Source organism: Ictidomys tridecemlineatus, chromosome 12 (genome assembly GCF_052094955.1).
Source record: "Ictidomys tridecemlineatus isolate mIctTri1 chromosome 12, mIctTri1.hap1, whole genome shotgun sequence".
In the NCBI taxonomy this organism is placed as follows: Eukaryota; Metazoa; Chordata; class Mammalia; order Rodentia; family Sciuridae; genus Ictidomys; species Ictidomys tridecemlineatus.
The window spans coordinates 77680915-77705627 of record NC_135488.1 but is presented as its reverse complement, the minus strand read 5'-3'; the positions used below and the strand labels follow the sequence as shown (position 1 = coordinate 77705627).

Below are 24713 nucleotides of genomic sequence, written 5' to 3'. Positions count from 1 at the left end.
AATAAATTAACCTTTGTTGATTTGGGGACCTTTATGAGATTTCAAAAATGTGTGTGTTACAGCTTCATAACATTACTAATGTATATGTTAACATGATTTTCTCCCTACATTTTAAATGGAAAGTTAAAGTAACAATTTATATTTGCAAAAATTTTATAAAAAAGTACTATTTCTATGAAGACAAAGTCATGTGTAATCACACAGTTTTAAAAGTGAGATTATCAATATGTTACAGACTGATATTGGTGAATTCTAGGGTCATTTAAATTTCCCTTGATTGTAATGTGAAGATAAACTTCAACAAAGTTGCTTCTGAGATATTTGGAAATAATAATTCTGAGTTGCCACCACTAATAAAGCTTTAAATTTTTTTCTTTTGTAGATTTTTGCCTTTCATAGAAATTTCTTCTCCAATAATCTCTCTAGATTTAGATTGTCTATTCTTTGAATTGTTTCTTTTTGGTCATTGGCACCCTGGACTCTCTTGGGTGATTTTTTTTTTCACTGTAGAATGAGAATTTGAAATTGTAAAGCAAGTATGTACAGTGAAATTTTGAATACTTGTCTCACAGTTTTGGTGCTTTGCTAGAGTAAAGCTCTAAGGTTGTGTGTGGCCCTTCTTTTTGAAGAAAATTTTAAAAACTTAAGTAGGAGTGGAATGGGGTAGGGAAAGTGAGTCATCTATCAAATTAAGATTTATTTAAATACTGTTATCTGTGATAAAGGAAGCATTTAGGAGTCACCATTTCAGAATAGCTTTGGAAGAATTTGAAGTGTGGCATTTCCCAGTATTGCCTGTTGTTTTCTTTGGTATTCCATTAACATTGTCTGGGTGGGAGGTGCTGGGGCCATAGTAAAAAGTAAATAAGTGAAAGGAAACAACTTTGATTTCTCATGGCTTTCCTGTATTACCTAAGGAGGGCAGCAACTTCTATGTTGGTTCTGTTCAATTCTATTTGAGAGACTCTTGAGAACCCCCTAAGTGCTTGCTATAAAATGAACAAAGAACAAAGACCCTGCCCTTGGAGAGTTTACTTTCTGGTTGTATTGATCAACCTTCTGAGAAAAATATTGTTTTTTAATTATTTGTTTTCCTTAATTTTTTTTTCCATATATATCAAAAGTAAACCTTAGTACAAACTGGTGGTGAAGGCCTAAAAAGAAGAATCATCTTCAGTTTCCAGTGACAATTTCATTTAGTTTATTCTAAAGTATTCCTTTTAAAAGTACAACAAAAATAAAAACCCATCAGACCAGGTTCTGTCGATTTGCATGATCCAAGCTACTTAACTGTCCCATATTTTTCATCCAGGTGATTAGATCTTCCAGGGAGAAAGCTCCCGGACTTCTCCAAACAGGAAGGGCAGTCTTCTCTCAGAAAGCCTATAGTGTGCCTTGGGCACCTTACAGAGCAGGGAGAAAGCCATTTTTCTCCATCCGTTTTCTAAAGAGGGTTTCTATTCCGTGGTCATGGTGATTCACCACCTTTTCTTCCCTATAGTGGTAGTTCTAAAATTTGTACTCAGCAGGCTGGTGGGGGCAGGGTGGTAGTAGAGGGATAATAAGGGGTGCAAACATTTGAAAAGGGGCCCTTGCACTTAACAAAAACTCAAGGAAATGTCCAGAGTCTGTCTCAGGGAAAACCCAAGTCCTGAGGTCGTCTTGGGGGGCCTCCACTGCAGTAGGACAAAGCCACTCCTGAGTATCTAGGGGCCCGGCACCTGGCCTCGGGTTCAAGTTGAGCCTGTGCTTAGGTGAGAGAGGTAGGAGTTGGATAAACCACTTGTAGGGTCTGTTCCCAACTACCCTGGTGGGAGAGGGTGAAAAATCATTCACGAAGGAGCTTAATACACTAACTCATGAGTAAGAACCCCGACTTCCCCCAACTCAGGGTTTCCACGGATAGGGTCGGCGTCATCTACCTTAATGCAGCTCGGAACCTACAAGGCATCCTCACCCAGATCTAAAGCCAACCCAGCCAAAGACACTCTCAAACCTCCCTCAACACTCTCCATCACGTTCTAAACGCAAACATCGCGGGCGAAAAGAGGCTGCACAAGCCACGGAGAAAATTAGGCTGCCCTTTTCCATGGCGATAATCGAATTAGCCTCAAATTAAACGTGAAATTGGGCCTCGCTGGCTGTGGGGACAAAGCCCCCATTGTCCTTCTGTTGGGGTAGCCGCAGCAGCGGTGCCCACCCGGATCAGTCATTCCCCGCCACTAGGGACGAGGTACGAGCTGGGCCCGGGGAAGAGCCTCGGCTTGAGAAAGCGTGGACGCGCCCGAGGTTCGGCTCCAGAGCTGAACAGGCTTTGGGTGGGCGGCATCTGGCTTCAGGGCTGAGAGCGGGAGCTGAGGGAGGACTACGCAGGGAGGGAGCGACAAGAGAGGAGAGTACGGAGGAGGGCGTTCGGGAGAGCGTGTGTGCGCGCGCCCGCAGTCGGAGCCCGCGCCGCGCCGCGTCCGCGCGCTCCCTCTCCCCGCCCCTAGCCCCCTCCCGGTCGGCTTTCTCCTCCCCTCCTCCCCCCGCCCCTCGCGCGCCCGTCCAGCCCCCGGAATCAGTGCAGCTGTTGCCGTGCAGGCTGCGGATTCCTCCAGTCCCTCCCTCGGCCGCCTCTCCTCCCGGAGCGAGCGCGCAGCCCCGCGCACCAGCGCCCAGCGGTCCCGTCCTGTGAGCCCCGGCCCCAGCCGCGGACAGCCCCGCGGAGTCGCCTCCCGGCCCACCCGCCCGGCCGCCGAGGAGCGGGAGGAGGACGGGACCCCGGCGCCCCCACCCCATCCCCGGAGGTAGGTAGGGGGCCCGAGGCAGGAAGATGCCAACTCACTGGGGCTGCCTCCCGGGCAGGCTCCGCAGCGGCGACGGGCGGGCGGGCGGAAGGAGGGGCGCGGGCCCAGGGCCGACGGACGCTGCTGCCCGCTGTTGCCCTGTGCCCGGGGAGCGGCGTGGGGGCGGGGAGGCTGCAGAGAGCGGGCGGGGGCGACGCGGGGAGCCTAGGTCTCCGACGCTTATTAGAACTCCGGTGATGCGGGGCGGGGGACGACGGACTCCGCAGTGTGGCGGCCGCAGATCCGCGGTGCGCACCGCGGCTCTTGGGCCCCATCCCCAGCGCTGCAGTGCCGATTCTTCCTCCTACCCTTCTCCTTCCAACCCCGTGAAGCGACCCTTGGCACAAGGGTGGATGCAGAGTGGGCCACTGAAGGGGACATTTTCAGGTGCCCTTCCCTTGGCCTGGCTGGTGGGGAGCGGGGGCGGCGTTGACAGGGCCCGGCTGTGCGCGTAACGGTGCCGGGGATGCGGCCAGGCGTGGTCCTGGCTGTGCGGCGCTGCAGCTGAGCTGGAGGCGGCGGCCGCGCGGCCCCCTCCCGCTTTCCCGCCCCAGCCTCGCGTTCACCACCGGCTCCTCGGCTCACCACCCCCTCCGCATCGCCCCCCCCCCCCGGCCCTCCCTGTCGTCCCCACTCTCCCAGGGCTGGGCGTGAGCCGCCTCGGGGAGCCGAGCCGCCTGCGCCCGCCCATCGGCTCCTACCACCGTCTCTTCAACAGGTTTGTACCAGCGCGGGGACCCTCCTGCCTGCCTTGGGGAGGTGGGCTGGCAGCCCCTCTCGTTATCACCTTTCATACCACTCCCGTGGCCCCTTTTTTGGAGGGGTGGCTTCCCTTTGTTTTTGTGATAGGAGAGGTGCCAGGTGGTGCCATCAGATGGGGTGGGGGTTTATAGTACACAAAACGTTGTCCATTATTTTTCCAGTCAAAGCCAGAGCAGATACTGAGGAGAGGGCGAGTGTGGGGGTACTTCGACCAGAGGAGAAAAAGGGATTCGGTGGGATTTATTTGGGCGGGGATGTGCGTTTTTGGCAAGATGGATGGCTCGCGGTGCCCTCGCCGTGATGCAGCACAATGCTGCAGTATCGCAGCTTCCCCTAGTTTTCGCTGGCGGGGCTTGGCACGGCCACTCGGCGCCTGCAGCCCCCGCCCGGCCCCACCCAGGCCCCGGGGCTGCCCTAGGCCGGCGCCTGGAGTTGCTTCTACCTTGTCATGCTGCTTCAGCTGGATGTGGCTGCTGGAAGACCAGGTCACCTAGGTGTGAGGGGGAGAGAGTCTTCTTTTGGGGTGACCCCTCCTGCCCTGCCTCTTGGCTGTGCTCGAATGAAGGGGCGCCCTGCAGCACTAATGCAGGCCCAAGGAGCCGGCCAGCGGATGCGGATGGGAGTCTGATCTCCAACCAAGGGACCAGAGCCTTAGGGAGGGGCTGCAGAAGGACAGGGCCCAGTGGTGCGCGGAGGCAGTGGTGCATTCAGGTTGGCAGTCGCAGCTTTTCTGTGTATCACCCATAATCTGTATCCACAACCCAGCTGTGCATCAATTTTTTCATTTGTGAAAAGTTGTTTCTTAATTAGACCTTAACAGCTGTGACATTATTGCATCTCTTCTGTCTTTGGTCAGTACCAAGAAAATATAAAATTCCTATAGGAAATCATTATTTTAAAATGAAATAATTAATTCATTTAGTTCTTAGGTTACTGGGAACATTTATAATGATTTTAGCATTCCATAGGTTGTTTCAAAGGAATTTATGTTTCTGATGAATAGTAATTGATTCTTTTAACCTGTTTTTGCGATTTTATCATTTGCTTTTTGTGCAAGTCAAGTACAACTGCATATTTGTATTCTTTTTAAAGGATTATTAGGGTAGATAAATGTCATGATTAGTAATTAATTAGTATTCAGATTTTATTGATTTTAATAGGTTAAGTCTCCAGACATGACTAACGGAATTGTGATGGTTATAGGCTACACTTATGTTTGTTTGTATGTATTTTCTTATGCTTTTTTTTTTTTTTTTTTAAAAACACATGTGACTGGGGAGGGAGTGGAAAAGGGCAGACTACTGGTGGCTCTGTGGCTGGTGTCCAATCAGAATGAAATGGTTACCAATGTTATCTGTTTTAAGTGTGTGCTAGTAGGCAGGACATTTCCCTTCAAAATGTCATCCTTATGTTTCATTTGTTCAGCATGGGATGGCAAATGGGATGTATTCCTGAGGTCATTCCAGGATCCTAAAATGTGTAAGTGAAAAGGAAATTTCAATGTGCAAACTGGAAGGGAAGGTCAGCATTTCAACGCCAAGGGCGTGTCTGCTCTTAAAAAAAAATCTCGGAATGAATCTCAGTGCAGAAACAACTGCATGTAAATAGTGTGGTGTATGTGTATTATTTTGAGTTTCTCTAATAGAGGGCAGTTAAAATATGGAACTCTTGATTTGTGCTTCATTGTTGTCCTGTTTGTATAAAATGGTGTTGCATACGCTTTTTTTTCTTTTTGAGTATTATTTGCATGGATTATCCTGGTGTTTTGGATTTACTATGTTGTAAGATATATCCTGTGTTGATGTCACGGAGGTTTAGCTGTTCTGACTTACACACCAGGTGCAGAACTCTATCAAGTTAAGCTCTTCATAACTCTGTTGTGTCTTGATAACCTTCATCTGAGACAATGAGAAGTATTGGGTCAGTGAAGGAGCTGCTGTCCGTTAGTGAACTTCCTTGGTTGAGGCCTGTAAAAAGGATTTCTTGGGCAGGGCTAGTAACAACTCTTGATGTTCTAGGAGCCAGTGTGACACGTCCTGAGCAAAGGTCTGATATTGACAGCGCTTCTTGTAAGAATTAGTTTAGTTACTTTGTCCTAGTGTCTAAAAGTCTCACTTTCCATGTGGAGGTACTGTTTTGAGATGGAAGGATTTTACAACTACTTAAATGAGCATATTTTTATTTATTTATTTATATGTTTTGAGATGGGATATTGGTATGTTGCCCAGGCTTATTTATCTTGAACTCCTGGGCTCAATTAATCCTCCCACTTCATCCTCCCAAGTAGCTGGGACTACAAGGGTGTGCTACCACTCCCAGATAAAAATATATATTTAGGAATAATCTTAAAGCCAATTTAAAAAAAATTTTTAATTTATTTTTTACATGTAGTGATATGAGTCTCTTTTAATTATGTGGGGTCCTGACCAAGATCTTCATTGTAATCAGGCTTTATTTAATGTTCTGAGAATTTCCTTATGATAACCCTGATTTCTTCTGGCTATACTATTCAGAAGGCAAACCATCCTTCCATGAGTAAAGGATTAATATTCTTGCTAGAAAAGCCCCTTCTGTAGCACAGTAGATCTCTTAAGTTTACAGTCTTTGCATTTTCTCCAAGACCTAGTTTAGTGCTCTGATTTTTCTGGTGACATTGTAGAAGTAATATCTTCAATCTTTTTTCTACCTTGGTGAGAAAAACTAAGTTTTTGCAACTAGATACACCCATATTTCTGTTTTTAACCATCTCTGGAAAAGGCATTTTCATAATGTCCTTTGATATCATATGAGTTGCATGGACCACCGACATTAGAATCACTTAAAAGTTTTTTATAAATGCAGATTCTTAAGCCCCACTTTTTACCCTCTCCATCAGCCTCTTCGTTTTAGTAAGACCTCTAAATGATTTGTATGAACATTAAATAAGAAAGTCTGCTCCACTCTTTCAGTTAAGGGAACTCAATATCAAAAAGATTTTTTTTAGATTATAATCAGTGTTTTAGGTTCTTTTATAAAATACCTCTGAAGTTGAAAAAGTCTCCCCCTCCCAATAAGGCACTAGTCTAGTACATTGCATTTTGAGATTGACATTATAGTCCCAAGATTCATCCATTTTATTGCTGTAGTTTATTCATTTTCACTGCATATAGTATTCTCCCATAGATTATTTCTTCTTTCTGTTATATATGGAGATTTGAGTTGATTCTGTTTTTTTAGTGCTATAAAAGGGCTACTGTGAGTGGTTTTGGTACAAGTCTCTTGGTACACATGTGGAGACACACACACACACACACACACACACACACACACTCTTTGAGTATGAAATTTGCTGGATCACAGAGCATGTGTATCATCAATCTTAGTAGATAATGCCCAACTATTTCCCAGGGTGATTGTACTAGTTGTGTTCCCATTAGTGGTGTGTATTGCAAATGTTCCACAATATTTACCCAGCTTTAAAATCTTATCCAGTCGATGTTAGTGAAATGTTATTTCAAACTTTTGTTTGTAACTTCCCTGAAGTTTTTTTAATATTAAAATTTTTCTTCAAATTTATTATCAACTATTAGGGTTCCTTCTTTTGTGAAGTGCCAGTTCAGTCTTTTGCCAGTTTTTCTTTTCCTATTGATTTATAGATGTTCTCTAGGTAGATTGCCTACTAATCCCTTGTAGATAGTATGTGTTGTAAAAACTGTCTCCTGGGCTGGGGTTGTGACTCAGTGGTAGAATACTCGACTGGCATGCATGAGGCACTGGGTTCAAACTTTAGTACCACATAAAAATAAATAAAGTAAATGTACTGTGCATCTACAACTAAAGAAATATCTCCTATTTTGTATGTGTGTCTGTGTGTTTAAATTTTTAGTTGTAGATGGACACAGTACCTTTATTTTATTTATTTATGTGGTGCTAAGGACTGAACCCACATAGCAAGGCAAGTACTTGATGGCTGAGCCACAACCCCAGCTGTGTGTGTGTGTGTGTGTGTGTGTGTGTGTGTGTGTTTGTGTTAAGAAAACCTTTTTGTGGTTTCTTTTTATGAACAGTTGTTTGTTTATTTGTTATTTGTAATTTTAGGAGAGTCATAGTCAGTTTTTGTTTAAGGTTGTAAGGATGATTTTGTTATTGCACAAAAATTTGGAAAGAATATATATATATATATATTTTTTTGGGGGGGGGCGGTACTGGGGATTGAAATCAGGGGCACTCAACCACTGAGCCACATCCTCAGCCCTATTTTGTATTTATTTAGAGACAGGGTCTCACTGAATTGCTTAGCACCTCACCATTGCTGTGGCTGGCTTTGAACTTGTGATCCTCCTGCCTTAGCCTCCTGAGCTGCTGGGATTACAGGCATGTGCTACCACACCTGGCAAGAACATTGGTTTTGAAGTCAAAAAGAGCTAAGCCTAAATCCTTTTGCCATTGTACTCTAGCCTTGTGACTATAGCTGGGTCACTATCCTTGGGTCAGTTACTCTCATGACCAGTTTCTTCATCAGAAAAATCAAGTATTATATACTTGCTTATATTGTTGTTATGTGACAGCAGAATGCAATGCCAGGCACATAGTACATGTTCAGTTAATAATGATTCTTTTCCTCTCTTGGGAATATTTAATCTATATGAGCCACAAACCCATTTTAGTGTGCTTTGCAAAAACTACATAAGCAGTTTTATATCAGAAGAGCCGTTAAACAGCTTATTCTAATTCATTTCTTTCTTCAAATTTTTAAAATTTTTAGTAATAGATAGATACAATACCTTTATTTTATTTATTTATTTTTATGTGGTGCTGAGGATCAAACCCAGTGCCTCACATGTGCTAGGCAAACACTCTACCACTGAGCCACAATTCCAGCCCTAACTTCCGTTTCTTAAAAGTCTGTGTTGCCAATGGAATTTATGTATTAACATAGACTGTAATGACCCCTTGCTAGAAACTGAAACCCTTCATCAATTTAGGTTCTAGTACTTAATAATAGTATAATTATACTTAATTGTAAACAGTTATTTTTACCAGTAAGCATTTATATTATTATTAATCTCTATTTGCTTCCACTCTGAAATTACTTTGCAATGTTATTTTCAGCTTGATAAAGAATTATTGGATACATTCTTTTGCCAGGATTTGCAGTTGTGGGCCGGCCTAAAGTTGAATAGGAACTAGTTCCTGAGTCCAAGAACTATGTCTTTAGCATATAGAATATACTTTTTGGACACAGAAGTTAAAATACTTTTTACTTACCACGTGAGACTTCAGCAAACCATTAGCCCTCTGGTTTTAGATCTAATTGTATAAAATGAAAAACTTTTATAAAAGTAAACCACAGTGGAGGTTAAAACATGGCACATATACCACTGCTTTCTGTTCCTGGCAAATATTAAAAAATCAATCATGGAGCCAACTAGAGTGGCATGTGCCTATAATTCTAGCTGCTTGGGAAACTGGGGCAGGAAGATTGCAATTTCAAAGTCAGCCTCAGCAAATTAGTGAGGCCCTAAGCAACTTAGCCTGATCTTGTCTCAAAATAAAAAATAAAAAAAGGTTTGGGGGTGTGGCTCAGTGGTTAAGCTCCCCAGGTTCAGTCCCTGGTACAAAAATAAAAATGAAAAACAGTCATTGGCCAAGCGAGATGGTACATGTCTGTAATCCCAGCTACTGGAGAGACTGAGGCAGGAAGATCACAAGTTTGAGGCCAGCCTTGGCAATTTAACAAGTCTTTATCAATCAATCAATTAATAGGCCTGGAGATATAGCATGTGCAAGGCCCTAGGTTCAATCCCCAGTACTGGGTGGTGGCTGAGGTTGGGGGAGGGGATCAGTTATGGTTCTGTTTTTCCACTGGGTTGAGAGAGAGCCTCAGGAACTTTTTCAGCATTGTTTGAGGCAGAAACTACCCATTGATCAAATGTGACACTCAGGATTTTGTTTTTGTTTTGTTTTGTTTTGTTTGCCATGCTGGGGATGAAATCCAAGGCCTCATGTGTGCTGTTGTGCCTCCAGCTTTGGCACCCAGGTTTTAGATCCTGTGTACTTCTAAATTCTGTAATTAAAAGACATTTGAATAATCAGTACATTGACAGTTTAGAACACAGTGAGGCAGGAGGAAGAAGCTACAAGCAACGGGACTGGAGAGAGGTGTTTGTGGCCTCCAGAAATTGAGGGAGCCAAGTCCCAGGGAATGAGAGAAAGGGGAAAGATGGGGCAGTGGTTGTCAAAGCCCAGCCCCATGCCAGCTGCTGCAGGGTGAATGGATGGGAGACAGAACAAGTAAATGAGGAGCTAATAAAGGGTTTAAGTTCAAATGATGACAAAGAGCCTCACTGGCGATGACAGAAATAGATGGGTAGATATTGGGTTGTAAAAGTTTGAAGTTGCCCAGCCTTCAATAGTGATGATGCTGAGGTCTTTGTTTAGAGCGGGTCCCCGAGCTCTGGGTTCTCCATTCTCACAGCCTACACTTAGTGAACTGCTAAGATGTCTGTGCCTCAGAATCTTCACCTGTAAAGTGATGGTGAGACTGAGGCAAGTTTCAAGTTTTGAAATGCAAACTTAATACAAACTTAGTGGAAAACAGTGGGTTATATGTGTAATGGAAACCTCATTGCCTAGGATTATTAAAGCTAAGTGGACCAGGCGTGGCAGCACATTCCTATAATCTCAGCTGATTGGGAGTCTGAGGCAGGAGGATTGGAAGGTCAATCCTCTTTGACAAGTTAGCAAGACCCTGTCTCAAAAAATAAAATAAAATAAGATAAAATAAAATAAAATAGAAAGGGCTGAGGATGTAGCTCAGAGATAAAATACCCTTGAGTTCAGTCCCCAGGAGCACCCCTTTCCCACCAAAGCTAAATGAGATTGTTTAGTACCTATCATAATAAATGTTAATGATTATAAAATACGAAATTTTTGCTTATTTTTTCTCAATTTCATGTTTTCTTGGAATAAGTTGTTTGATTTGTTCAGAAAAGATACATTTCAGCAAATAATATTAGTCATTTAGATAACTACAAAGAAAATCTGATTAATGTAAATGATTTTTTAAAAAAACTAGAAAACATTAAAACCTTTTTATCTCAGAAGGGGGTAAGAGTAGAGAGCTTATAAAAGAAATCAAGGAGGCAGATCATTATATTAAACTGTTCAAATTCAACAGTATGTGAAGCACAAATTAAAACAATAGATTAACTTTCCTCTTACATTATTATGGGATGGGGGTGGGGGACTGGGGATTTAATGCAGTGATAGAGCCCTGACGTAGCATGGGCAAGCCCTAGCACTGCAAAACAAACGAACGAACAAATGATAAAAAAATAATAATAATAATGGTGTTGGTGCTGCTGTGAGATGGGAACTCTGTATCACCTGTTAAGAGAGCATTTGGATTAATACAAACTTAGTGGAAAACAGTGGGTTATATGTGTAATGAAAACCTTATAAATGTTTATACTTTTTGGATTGAAATCCCACATATAGCTTTTTAACCTAAATAGATAACTAAAAATAAGGACAGAGGTTTTTTTAAACATGGATTTTTTTTAATAACATCAGTCATGAACCATCAAAAATGTTTTCTATTGGAGCGTAATTAAATACATTATATTATAAATTAGATTATAGTGCTTAAAATAGTGGCTAGGAAGAATATTACTGAATGGAAAAATGCTGACCACGTGACATCCATTGGAAATACTTGTATGCAAAGCAACATAGTGTAGTATGATCCCAGTTATATTAAGTAAAAGGCTGGAAAGAAATACATTAAAATATTAGTGGTTTGTTTTGGGTGTTGGGTTGATAGGAGAATTCCTTTCCAATATGAAAAAAAAATTTCTATGGCTTAATGTTTCTTATTTAAAGTTTTGAAATATTTTACACATACAAAAGGGTTCAGTAAACAGTATAATATCTGACATTGAGGACCTTTTTAAAAATACTATATTTTATATTTTGTTTAGAGACAGGTTCTTGCTGGCTGGCCCTCAACTCCCTGGGTCAAGTGATCCTCTTGCCTCAGCCTGCCCAGTAGCTGATACTTCAGGTGTGCGCCACTGTGCCCAACAGGACTTTTTAAAAATATAATCAAAAAAGCAGTTAACACTTTAATTTTTAAAAAGGAAAGAAAAAGAAGATATGGCTAATTATAGATCATTATGAAGGAACTGTTTAAAATTTCAAAGGACTATGTCATATCTGTACTTCTCTGGACTTTTTGTAAGAGCAGAGGTAAGATGAGTAAGAATCTTAAAGTGTAGGTCTGAGAGAAGGTAGGGCATTGGGAATTATTGGAATGCTGACTTGATTCTCTACACTATCCTGAGTCAGCTTAAATGGGGAAGAGTAGGATTCTTTAGTATTTCCAATATGCAAACTTTAGCAGAACAGAGGAATTCTGTTGACATGCATGTTCTCACTTTTGGAATCCCAAACACTGCTGCTGATTTCACAACCATTAAACCATTGTATTTCATTGAAAAATGGTCAGAAATATAAAATGCCAAGTGAACATTTTAAAATAAAAGTTACTCTAAATTTAGATATATTTTCAATGAATTGTCTCAACATTTGGGAATGTTATAGGCTAACATTGGGAAGAACTAATTCTCGTGATAACCTTTCTTTTTTTTGTATGAAAAATTCTTGTGCAATGTTATATGTTGCATACATATGTAGATATATGATGCAAACATATCATGTTTGTCTTTTGTGTGCATGTCTCTGTGTAATAATCTTTACCATGAAGGGAGGCAAAGGACTATTTTAAGACTTTTCTAAATGGGGTGTTGATATCCGCACAGTATTTTGAAGATCAATCTCTTGAATGAGTCAATTTGTCCTTAGTGTTTGGGAAGGAGTAGTACTTTTCATATGGTCCAAGTTCCTGACTGTACCAATACTTTGTAAAGTGCAACTTACAAAACTAACTTATTTACTTCCATGAATTTTGTATTTTTCTGTCATGAACTTTAACTAAAGGGTTTTTTGAAGAGGGTTTAAAGGATTAATTGTACTTTGAGATATGAAAGTAAGATGTTGGGCTGGGAGTGTAGCTTAGTGGTTGGATACCTGCCTAGTGTGTGTGAGGTTCTGAGTTTAACTCATATACTGCAGAAAATAAACAAAATAACTACAGAAAATGAAAATCAGAGGTTATAATTTCAAGATTGCTTTTAAGATTGACTCATTTATAGAAGTTATGATTCTATTCTTAATAAATTCTCAGCTGTAAATACCTGAATCATTTTTAGAGCCACTGGATGTTCTGCTCTAGAATCTACAATTCTCTCCTAATTCTGATCTTTTTTCCCCCTACTGTGGTGCTGAGGATTGAACCCAGGGAGCTCTTGCATGTTAGGCAAGAGCTCTACCAACCGAGCTACATCCCACATCCTAATTTTAATGTTTTATTATGCAAATTTGAAACCACTATTTATGTAGCAAAATATATATAAAGAATATAAACTGTAGATTTTTACCCAACAGATCAACCAGCATGAAATTTAGAGTGGTATATAAATATAATAGAATTTATTATTTTGAAGTATGTATGTTCAGTGTATAATTTTCACAGTGAAATGTGTTTATACTTAGAAAGTTCATAGAGAAGGTTTCATCCTGTCAATATTTATTCTCTCCTTAGTTTCCAGATCTTGAGAAGTACTTAATAAACTCTTGGTCTATAGCAAAAATATCTTATCATTTCAGAGCAAACCTCATTATAGCTGGATAAAAATAAATAAAATAATCAGCTAAATACATGCTCTATTTAAATTTTTTTCTACCGGAACTTATAGAAAATTGGAATTAATATCGAAGGTATAAAGAATACTGAAATTTTTAAAGGATTTTTTCCATTCCTTAATTTAATGTGCATTTTGTGAGAGCTCTGGCATTTCCGTACTTCCATGGAGTGTGGGAAAAGATGTAGGAACTGGGCCCAAGGGAGCCTGACTAAAACATTGTCCAGGAGGACATCAGCCTCTGATGGCTATAGCCTTTGGCTCTGGCTGAAGTTTCTTCTTGTTTCCCTACTCTTTTGTGTGGTTCTTGCAGAGATAATTTTTGTACTAGTGTGTTTGCCTCAAGGCCAAATCTGAATGTTAAAAGACTGAGCATTTTTTCTGGAATATTCTTCACCAGCTGTATGGCCCTTTTCCTTCTTTATATTACTTACTTAAAGGGAAAGGAGAACTCAGATTCTTCCTTAAAAGAATGCTTATTTATTTTACTCTGTAACATGCAAACATTTTTCTTTATATGAAGTATGGGGGAACTTTCATAGTGAGTTGCAATAATCCCCATGTAACCTGTGCCTCCTGTGCTGGGGGATTGAACTCAGGTCCTTGAACATGCCAGGCAAATACTTCACCACTGAACTACACCTCCTGCCCTACATAGTCTTAAAATGCTCATTAAAAAAAAAAAAGAAAAAGAAAAATCACTTGGGACTGGGGTTGTGGCTCCAGAGGTATAGCACTCACCTAGCGTGTGCAAGGCCCTGGGTTCGATCCTCAGCACCATATAAAAAATAATAATAATAATAATAATAAGCAAAGGTACTGTGTACAACTAAAAAGAAATAAATATTCTTATACTTTAAGATTCCTGAATATTTGACAGTGACTGATAATATCTATAGTATATGTGTTCTGTGTGTGTGTATGTGCGTGTTTCATGGGTGGTTTATAAAAATATATGCCTTCAGAAAGCCATAAATTACCATTAAAATCATTATAACAAAAATATAAAAAAATAAAAAGACCTTCTTTTATATTATCAAAATAATAGACATTTATTGTAGATCATGTGGAAAATAAAGATGAACACAGGGGTAGGGGTGTAGCGCAGTGGTAGAACTCTTACCTAGTACTTGAGAGGCCTGGAGTTTAATCCCAGCATTGCATACAAACAACAACAAAAAAAGCTGAACATAAAAAGAAAATTAAAATCCCCGTGTATTCTAGGACCCCAGAAACAGGCAGTTAACATTGGTTTCTGTTCTGGAAGTCTTTTCCTTTTCTGTGCATATTTCTCATCTTACCAATATATAATAAGGGTCAATTTTCAAATCTTATGCTAAAAATATAAAGTTTTTAACAGTCTGTATAATCATGTGTTAATACAAGAGCATGGCAAAACATAAAATTTGATTACTGGTTTGTAGTTAAAGTTGTCACATGAACACTGTTCCTTGAGCTGTTTAGGAGTCGGGGTATTAGAGGAAAATGGTGAAGAAACAGAGAACCCAGAATTCGTTGTTATAGATATTTCTTCCCTCTGAATAAAATCTTTTTACAGTGGAAAAATACCAGAAATTAAGTTCTCATAAGACAATGTGAGCTTTCTGTTTTGTTTTGAAAGGAATTCCCATCAGAGTTGCATTGATTCCCTTGAGAGAGATCTCTGTATGCTTCGGACAACATCTGATTTTACTTTGTGTCTTCAGATTTTAGAGAGTCTTTGAAACAGCTACCCCATAATGTGTCACAAATGGAATGGATGTGGTTAGTATAATCTTGGTTTTCCATGTAATAAATTTTACTCAGCTGGCTTTGGTTGTAATTGTTGAAAGTGTAGACTAGAGCTCAGCTTTCTTAAGGTCTTTGTATTTTGGATCTAGGATAGGTTTCAAGAAGAAAAAGCAATATACATATTTGATTATGAAAGCCAGTTCTCCAATTCCTAGACCATTAGACGAGACAAATGGCATACTGATCATTCTTTGTTTCCTTGGTTCTAGTTGTTGGGCCCTTTCTTTCTTTCTGTCTATCTGTGTGTGTGTGTGTGTGTGTGTGTGTGTGTATAATAGATGGACACAATATCTTTATTTTATTTGTTTATAAAATAAATTTTATTTGTTTATTTATTGTGGTGCCAAGGATAGAACCCAGTGCCTCACGCATGCTAGGCAAGCACTCTACCACTGAGCCACAACCCCACCCCTTATTGGGCCCTTTCTGAGGTAGGTACTAAATGACTTCCCCACATGCTGAGGGAAAAGAGGGTGGTCGTCCCCTTTCATTGGGAGAGAAAGAAGACCCCTTTCAGCAATTTCCATAAGGCACTTTGGGGTTATTGCTAGTTTCATTTGAGATAGTTGGGCCTCTGGGCAAAGTGGCAAATGGTGTTCTTGGCTTGAACACTATAGGCAGTGGTGGCTCCTTTGCTATTTGAGAGGGACATTTTGAGCTGGGCTGGGTGATGAAGTTGGGCTGCACTAGGTGGGCTTCTTTTCTCTAAATAAGGAAGTCTTCAGAAACTTCTAGCCTGATAGGAATCATTCTCGTTGCAGAGGGTGGATACTCCTCAAGGGAAATGCTTGATGCTTATTGTGCTGGGCTGTCTTAAGCCTGGGTTGGAGGCCTTTTGATCTCCAGGAGGCTGCAAATGTTGGGCCTTGACACTTGAGATGGTAGTGATCCCAGGCAAGGGCTGTGGGGTCCTGGTGGCCCAGGCTAAGGGAGGGCAAGAGGCTGGAATGTGGCCTTAGCTGGACCTTTCACTGGATAAGAACACCTGTCACTATTTTGGGAGGTGAGTGGTGGCCAGAGGTATCAGTCAGGTGACTTTTCTGAGAGGGCCCTGGTCCTTCTCATAGCAGATTGACAACTCTGTGCTGCCAGCTGTCCTCAAATTCCCAAGTTATCTCCCCCGGGGGTGGAGCAGAGGAAGCGCCTCAATCCTGAAGCGGAGAGATCTGTGTGCCATTTGGGAAGGAAAGAAACCTGCAGTTTATTTTATTTTAAAGGTAGGGTTTTTGTTTGTTTGTCTGTTTGCTTGTCATAAAATCAGTACCCACTACTAAGGAATTCCCGAGTTTCCTTGACACTCATTGGGATGGTTTCTCAGTTTGAAAGACTTACTTTGCTTTCCTAATGTGTGTTCCTGACATGAAGAACACCAGCTTTCCTCCTAGCTCTAAAAATCTCACTGATTCTTAAAGTGTAAGAGTTTAATTTGCAGGCTGATTTATCATCTTGTTTTGAAAGAAGATTATTTTTGTGTGTCAGTGAATTTTTGTTTACGTATTTTTCTGGCTGTGTGGAATTATTTTATTATTGTGTGTTTGCTTGCATTGTAAAATTAATATTAGTATGTGTTTCCCCTGGACTACCCTCTTGCTAAAGGAAACTTGCCCACATGAAATAAGTATAATTTTTGTGGATCATACTTGAGAACTGCTTCTCAATCTTTTCTACTTTCAAAATAACCATATCAAATAAATGCAAAGAGGACTGGGGTTGTGGCTCAGTGGTAGAGCAACTTGCCTCTCATGTGTGGGGCACCTGGTTCATCCTCAGCACCACATAAATAAATAAAATGAAAGTATTGTGCCCATCTACAACTAAAAATTAAGAAGAAATTTAAAAAATAAATGTAAAGAGTATATGGATAGCTGGCCTATCTCTGGAATGTTGTGCAGCTGTGCAGAACATGAAGCTTAAATGTGCTAATTAAATATGTTTTTAGCAAGAATGGAATGTAACAGCCAGTGGTTAACCATTCCAGTTTGCTTTTGAAGATGACTATTTTTTTTTTTTGGCTAAATATTAACACTTAAGAGAGTCCTCTGACTTTTAGAAAATGCATTTGCTATGTTAAATTGTTCTTTTCACAGAGGTAATGGAGCTCATTTAATATTGGGATTATCCTTTAAAATACACCCCATTAATAATGCGTTTTAAAATGCAGGCAGTGGCAGCATGACTCAGGTTTAGCATCTCCAGTCCAGGTGTCCTTTTGGGTGGGGTTTTATCTTTTTTTCCTTCTCTTTCAGTTCTCCTTCTTTAGTTAATTCTTTGAACTGTAAGGAACAGAATTTCTCCCCGGTGTGACCAGTATTCTGGTTATTTGTTTTGAGGACCAGCCTGAATTGGATCCTTTTGACCAAGTTGGTGGTGGCCTTTTCTTTTTTTCCTTAGGCATTGTGCAAAGTGACCTGATGGGAAGAAATGGCAGGTTGGTTGTATAATGTGGCAACATCTTACTTGATATGCCTTTAGAGATAAGTGGGATGTGATTCCAGCAAGGGTGTGCATAAAAAGTTGGAATGTGTTGGAAAACTGCCAAGAGATTGGGAGCAAGCTGTGTGACAAGCACTAATGCAGCCTGGGCCTGCCTTAAAATAGTTAGCTGCAGGTTAACAAAATATCTTTAAACTTGTCATTTCACTGTAGCAAAATTGCTCTTCTGCATGTATTTCTAAGACGTGAATGTGATTGCTTTCCTCTTTATTTTCATGTTGTTTATTTGTTTAGTACAACAGTTAAAAGAAATCTTATAAGTTTATGCAGGCAAGTAGTTATTTTATAACATCTTACCTTGCATGGCTTTACTGGACTAATCAGTAAGGCATTATCCCAAACTTCGCTTTTTAGTTCTTCCACCCCACATTTTTTACTCCCTGAGAAATATGCCATCTTTGTGCTTGAATAAAATTGGGGCTCTGAAAATTTAAAACAAAAATTCTTGTATTTTATGTGTTTGATGGGCATTTGGACGTGGATTATTGATGTTTGACACCAAAACACTGTAAAGGCAGAATAAGAGGCATTGCGGGCACTACCCTGTGGAAGGAACTGGTTCGCCTAAAAATAAATAAAATAAAGGTATCGTGTCCATCTTCAACTAAAATATTCTTTTTCCCTCTCCTATCAGTTCTCCTTCTTTAGTTGATGAATATTTAATCTCTCTTTGAGCAATTAGATATGGCATTTCTCCCTACTTTGACCAATATTCTGGTTATATATTTTGAGGACCAGTGTGAGTTGGATCTTTTAGACCAAGCTAATGGTGGTCTGATTTTTTTTTTAATATATTTTGTTTTTAGTTGCAGATACCTTTATTTTATTTATTTATTTTTAGATGGTGTTAAGGATTGAACCTAGTGTTCCCCACGTGCTAGGCAAGTAATCTACCACTGAGCCACAACCCCAGTCCCCTTTTTTGACTTCTTATGGTCATTGTGGTTTCTCATCAGTACTTGATTCTTGTTTGTAATTGATTACCTTCCTAACCATGGTCTCTCAGTTCTTTTCAGTAGAAAGGCAAAATTTTAAAGTGAGACAGTGAAAACAAAGCAAGTGGGGGCCAGTCTTGGGATGGGTTCTGTATGGTTGTGAGTCTGATGGTGATGTGATCACGGTTGGGGGGTGGCTGGAGGTGGCTTTAGCCAAATAGTTAGTTTGGACTCTCTGAAGTTGAGATGTTAAAATGAAAATACAGTATGTGGATTAATAAGAGGAAATAAAAAGAACCAAGGATTATATGTCAAATATTTGAAAACAGTGAGTGAATTTTGAGGGGCTTAAATACAACCTAAGTTCCAATTAAGATACTTTTAATATATATATGTATATTTAGCTGTAGTTGGACACAATACCTTTATTTTATTTATTTATTTTTATTGGTGCTGAGGATTGAACCCAGTGCCTTGCACGTGCTAGTAGCCAAACGCTCTATTGATGAGCCACAACCCCAGTCCCCAATTAAGATATCTTCAAAGAAAATCTAAAATATAGCATTAACAGATATCATAATTATCCCATTATCAAGTCCATTAAAAATTTGGATTTAGGGCTGGGCATGTAGCTCAGTGGTAGAGTGCTTGAATAGTATACGTGAGACCCTGGGTTCAGTCCCTACTACTACAAAAAAATTAGATTTAGGCAAATTGTTATAATTTTATAGCTCTTTAGGGTACTATAAAGATGGTCATTTTTTAATCACTTTCTTCATATTTTTAGTAACTTCTACCTAAATTTTGCTTTGTCACTTTCAGTATCTTATATGTCTCAAAGGTCTGCTCATCCATTTCTTATATAGAAACATTATTTCTGGCTCTGTGTAAGTGACTTATGTGAAGCTGTAGTATTAATATAATTATTATGCCCTTTATTAGTAATATAATTATTATGCCCTTTATTATTATTATATTATTATACCCTTTCAATAGAGTTGAAGTTAAGCATGTTTTAGGTATGTTTTTATATCATGTAAGAAACATTTTGTGTTTTTATAGCATGGAAAAATATTTTGTGGAAAACGTGTAGACAGTTTCTTTAGGTGTCTTGATGTTTTCATTTTTAGATGGTAAATGAACTCTCTTGTGTTATTGTTGACATGTTAGAAAATTTCTTTATTGAGTTTATGCCTTTTACATTTTTTAATTCTGTTTTTTCTTTAATATATGTCCTGTGATTTTGTTTGTTTTGTTTTTTAACCCATCCTTGGATAATGTAACTTGTAAACTGAGTTAAGGAGACATGAACTACAAACTACCAGTTTGTTTTTGCTTAGCATGCCATTATATGATCTACTCATGTGAGATTATTTTGGTTACTTTTAACCTCAGACCATCCATTGATTAGAGTATGTACTCCCTTAACCTTGAAAGAGAGTTCAGATGAGCAGGCAGAAAGTTAAATTTTTGAATATTCCTTTTCTGAATTAGAAAAACGATTATTTTTAATTTTACACATGAATATTAGATCTTATTTCCCTTCTCATCTGTGTGCTCTGTTTTGACATAAGCTTATAAGACAAGGAACAAATAAGCTTAGCACTTAAAATATTCCAGACATAAAAATCTATGGAATTTGATTATATGTGTTGGGGATTGCACAGAACAGACCCAGGGTTTTAGTTGACTCTTTGTGCAGTGTGAAAGCAGATGGAAACTTTACTGAAATCTGCTGCAGATGGCTGTGGAGTGGACAGGTGAAGACCACATGTAGGTCATACCATGGGTAGGTGGAGTAATGAGTTGGTTTATGAAATGCTAGCCATTTTAGATGTTTCCACAGCTGTTGTCAGCTAGCTGAAAATAAAATGAACTTGTTGGTATGGCATGAGTTTTGCTGTCTGAATAGTCTTAGATAAAATTTGAAAGAGCAAATTCTGGTTTGAGAAATGCCCACGATTTTTGTGAACAATGAATATGTTGATCATTAAGAACATTTTATTCTTTATAGTCTTAGGATCTTCTATGTGGCACCAGTTTGTCTCCTTTTGATTCTGTAATGCTTTCACATTCTTGCAAAAAGTGCCTCAGAGTGATGAAACTTAAAACTTAAAAAAAAAAAATTATGATTTAGATTTTCCCGCTAATTCCAACTAGTAGTGTAGTAAAAAGAATACAGAGAAGTAGGCACACAACTGCCAATTGATGTGATCTTAAGCAAATTATAAAATCCATATGATCGGGGCTGGAGATGTGGCTCAACTGGTAGCGTGCTCGCCTGGCATGCGTGCGGCCCGGGTTCGATACTCAGCACCACATACCACCAAAGATGTTGTGTCCGCCGAGAACTAAAAAATAAATATTAAAAATAAAATTCTCTCTGTCTCTCTCTCTCTCTAAAAAAAAAAATCCATATGATCTTAGACAGTATAATAGAGTTCTGGTTATTTTACCTAAAAGGGAGATGATATCGGTGATTACTGTCTCCCAGCTATCACAGTGTCAGGATTAAGTACAGCAATCTGTGCACATCATTTCTCAGGGTCTGGCATAGCACGGGCCCTCAATGATGTTACTATCCTCACGGCCGACTGCCCCTCCCCTTGGTCACTTCTAGCTTGTCACTAAATACCCTGGTGTTTGATTCTAACTCACTGATCATCAGTGTTTGATTTAAGATTCTGTAGACCAAAGAGTCTGCTCTTTCCCTGTCCTTGACATATAGCTATATGTAGTTATTTTGTCACTCCCAGTTGAGATATACATATATGCATATATGTTTAAGAAAACTTCTCTTCCCCAGTACATCATGTAAGAGGCCGGTGCTGCAATAGCAACAAAACATCACCAAAAATTCAGTGGTGCTGTCTCACAGCAGTGTATTTATCACTCATGTATATGTCCTAGGACAAGAGTCCCAAGGTTTTTCCCCTCTGGCTAATGGTATGTATTCAGTTGTACTAATTGGCCAGAACTATTCACATGCTCCACCCCATGCAGGCAGAAATTATCTTCTCATGTGACCAGAGTCCCAATATGTGTGATCCTTAGAATTAATTACATTTCTAATTAAATGTAAATAACAGTATAGATAATATGGTCTAACTCAACGTTTCCCATTTACTTTTTTGAAGCACAAGTTTTGTAGTATGTTGACACATGTTATATATAAAGGGCATTTCCTGGTCAAATAAATTGGGAATATGCCTGGCTAAGAAAGATGTAATAGGCTTCTTAAGTGAATGACTTCTCAGACACTTTATATTCTAATAGGCATTCTAGGCAGGGAGAGTGGTATATGGTATTTCCCAAACTTACCTGACCTTGGAATTTTTCTTTATGTAGCCTCCTTTCAGAGTGGGGTTTCGTAGAATATGCTTGATCTGCACTAGTTTAGTCTGTTCAAAAAGCAAATATCATAGAATTACACTTTAATTATTACCTACATTGGGAAGGAACTTTGTTTTTGTTGTTTGTTAGAAAAGTTAACTATTTGGAGAGTCTGATTTTCCTTTAGTCTTAGTGCTTTTCTGTTTCTTTCTAGTGTTCTGCAGTAAGCATGTTGTTTCTTTTATAATTTGAAAAACTAAACTTCTGTCTATTATTACAAATCAAATTGCAGGCAGTGATTTTAAAATTTAGTCACTGTCAGTTACCTTCCTATGTTGAACCCATAGGGCTTTTCTTTATTCTACTGTTTCTGCGTTCAGAACATAGCATGGATAGGAGGAAGGTGAACCAGCTCTGCCTTCTAATTGTTGTGGTTATAAGAGATTAATTGGTTTGAGCCGATGGCCCAAACACATAGCTTTTTTTTTTTTTTTTTGCCTTCAACATTTTTCTTGGTTCTCTCTGATTCTCTATAAAAGTTTTCTGGAAGTCCTGAAATGAGACACTACTGAAATGAAGGCTCTGAGAGGCTTAGAGACAGCCTTTGTCAAAAGGTATTATTTCTCCACCAGAAGCCTTTGGATTCAAATACAGTGTTTGTTGCCAGGGATTTCATGCCTGCATATGTAAGAAATCTCACTATGGAAGCTTTTACTTAAATGCAGCTGTAAACCTTGTGTAATAAAAGTAAGTAAGAAGGAGCTCCCTGTGTTTTATTAAGTATGTGTGGGTAAAACCATGTAATGACCAACTCCGCAGACCTTGGAGTTTGTGCCATTAATTTTTTCCCTCTCCTAATGATGAATTCAGTTTCTCCCAGAAATCACGTGGAATCTAGGCTGAGAACTCAGTTTTCATTTTCTGTTTTGCTTGTTTTTTTTCCTTTGTGAGTGGACATGTGTTTAGGACAGTTGCTGTTTCCTGACAGGAGATACTTTAAAAAAAAATCCATCAGTTAACTCAGCAGCTCCCTGCCCCACCCTGTTTCCATCCTGTATGTCAGTACAGTTAGTACATTTGCCTCTTGAAGGCAATCTGAGGACTTGAGCCGAAGTAACCCTTTAGAGCCACAATTCCTTGTCTTGACCTTTTCATAAATTTTAGTACTGTAGGAAAAGCATTTGTGACTCTTCACAAAACAATCACAAAAAAACATTTTTCAAGTGGCCTGGGACTAACAGGAGTCAAGCTTATATATCAAGGAATATCACAAACACGGGGCTACTTGGTCTTCACCACAGAGCTACACCCAGGCCCTGTCCTAGTACCCTTGCCTATGGCATGTCTTCTGGAAGTACAGGATTTCATTTGGTGCTTGTTGATCTCAGATGCATGTGTTGGGTTCAACACTGTTAGCCTTGGTTTTTGAAAGAATTGTTTCCCCACCTGTGACAGCCTGGAGGTACCCTTACCTGCTCTACCTGTGTGGAGCATCTGGGGAGCTTGTGGTTAGGAAGTTTTGTGGAAGGATAGTGCTTTCTCGGTTTAGGCTGCCCATCATGGTCAGAAAGTTCGTAGAGAATACATAGAAATGGACGTTTTAGCATTGGGCAAGACCTTGTAGATCTTAGTGTATCCATACCACTGTATAGGGAAGGGACTCAAGCTCCGAGAGGTTAGGTGAAGTCACACAGCCTTATAAGTGTCAAGGCTGAAACAGTCACTCTCAAGTCAGTGACAATTAAACTCTGTCCTTGTGACCATTTTCAGAGTGCTAAACCCTGAAAGGTATCTCATTTCTGCTTATTGGGACCACTTATAAAGCATTTTAAAATTTTATAGATGAGGTGAGCCTAGGACTTAAGCCAAAGTAACCCTTTCTCATGTTTGCTGTTTTTGTGTTGTTAACCTAGCGTTAATGGTTAAACATTTACTGGGAGAACATAAAGTGTTTGAAAATTCACAATAATAAAGGTAAGGACAAAAAGTTTATGAAAACATTATTGGGGAGAAAATAGAGAAGCCCATTGTGCGTGGAACTAAAGGTCAGTACATACATACTGCACATCCATTTTTTTGTCTTAAATAATCACTGTGTGCTCTGGCTTCTACAGTAAGGCTGAAGGAAGGTGAAGGTCATTCCAAAATAGAAGGATCTGGTTAAATATTACTTTGATTAGTTGTTTAAAAATTTTCTAGGTTCAGGGATGTCCATGGAGGCTGACGGAGGAGTCCTCTGTGCCCACATATGGTTTATGTTGTGCATAGCAGTGATTTTAAGGGGTTGAAGGACAATCCTAAAAAGCATGTCCCTCACCTGCCGCCAACACCCTGCACTGTTCTGTAACCACATAGGAAATCTATGATGTGGTAGGTAAGAGTAAAGAAAGAAATCCCATCATCTTGACCTTCTTTCATGGAAGGTAAGACTTGGGAGGGAGCTTTGCCAGAGCAGTGGTGGAGTTCTGTTTCTGTAGCCACACAGCCTGCCTCTGCTAGTTACTGACTGGTCATAACTGTACCAGGACAACCAGGCATAAACTAGAACTGTCTGAGGCGAAGCAGGTAACATATTCATCCTTATTTTGGCAGATTACCTCATCTTGATGTCTTATTTTTTTTCACATTGGGAAATGGGCCTGATGATTATATTCACTTCCAGGGAATTAAGGGTTAAATACAGTAAAATAGGTATTTGGAATGTTTGGCATATGATACCTCTTCAATAGAATTAGTCATTTAAAAAAAAGTATTATGTAGGATACTTAATTAATACAATAACCACTTATATATTCAGTTAGCTTTCTCCTATCTTCATATTATTTGTC

General features: G+C 39.7%; 1 protein-coding gene and 2 long non-coding RNA genes across 6 annotated transcripts in view; 1 reads left to right on the top strand and 2 right to left on the bottom strand.

The window, feature by feature from the left end:
• LOC120884970 (uncharacterized) overlaps positions 1-3395 on the bottom strand; it is a 49794-nt gene extending 46399 nt beyond the window's left edge. The window contains exon 1 of one of the 3 annotated variants that reach the window (XR_013428984.1): positions 2828-3395. This is a non-coding gene — a long non-coding RNA (uncharacterized LOC120884970). The remainder of the gene's footprint in view (positions 1-2827) is intronic. The other 2 variants (XR_013428983.1, XR_013428982.1) reach the window with 2 other exon arrangements.
• Positions 2554-24713, top strand: part of Sptbn1 (spectrin beta, non-erythrocytic 1) — a 188633-nt gene continuing 166473 nt past the window's right edge. Inside the window, exon 1 of one of the 2 annotated variants that reach the window (XM_078029174.1) lies at positions 2554-2789. The gene's annotated coding sequence lies outside the window, so the exon portion shown is untranslated. Of the gene's footprint in view, positions 2790-3453; positions 3547-24713 lie in introns of those variants that run through there. The other variant, XM_021724271.3, reaches the window with a different exon arrangement.
• LOC144369376 (uncharacterized) lies at positions 20532-21948 on the bottom strand. The gene is made up of 2 exons (XR_013428985.1): positions 21874-21948; positions 20532-20903 (listed from the first exon to the last, which is right to left on the bottom strand). It is a non-coding gene; the product is annotated as an uncharacterized LOC144369376 (long non-coding RNA).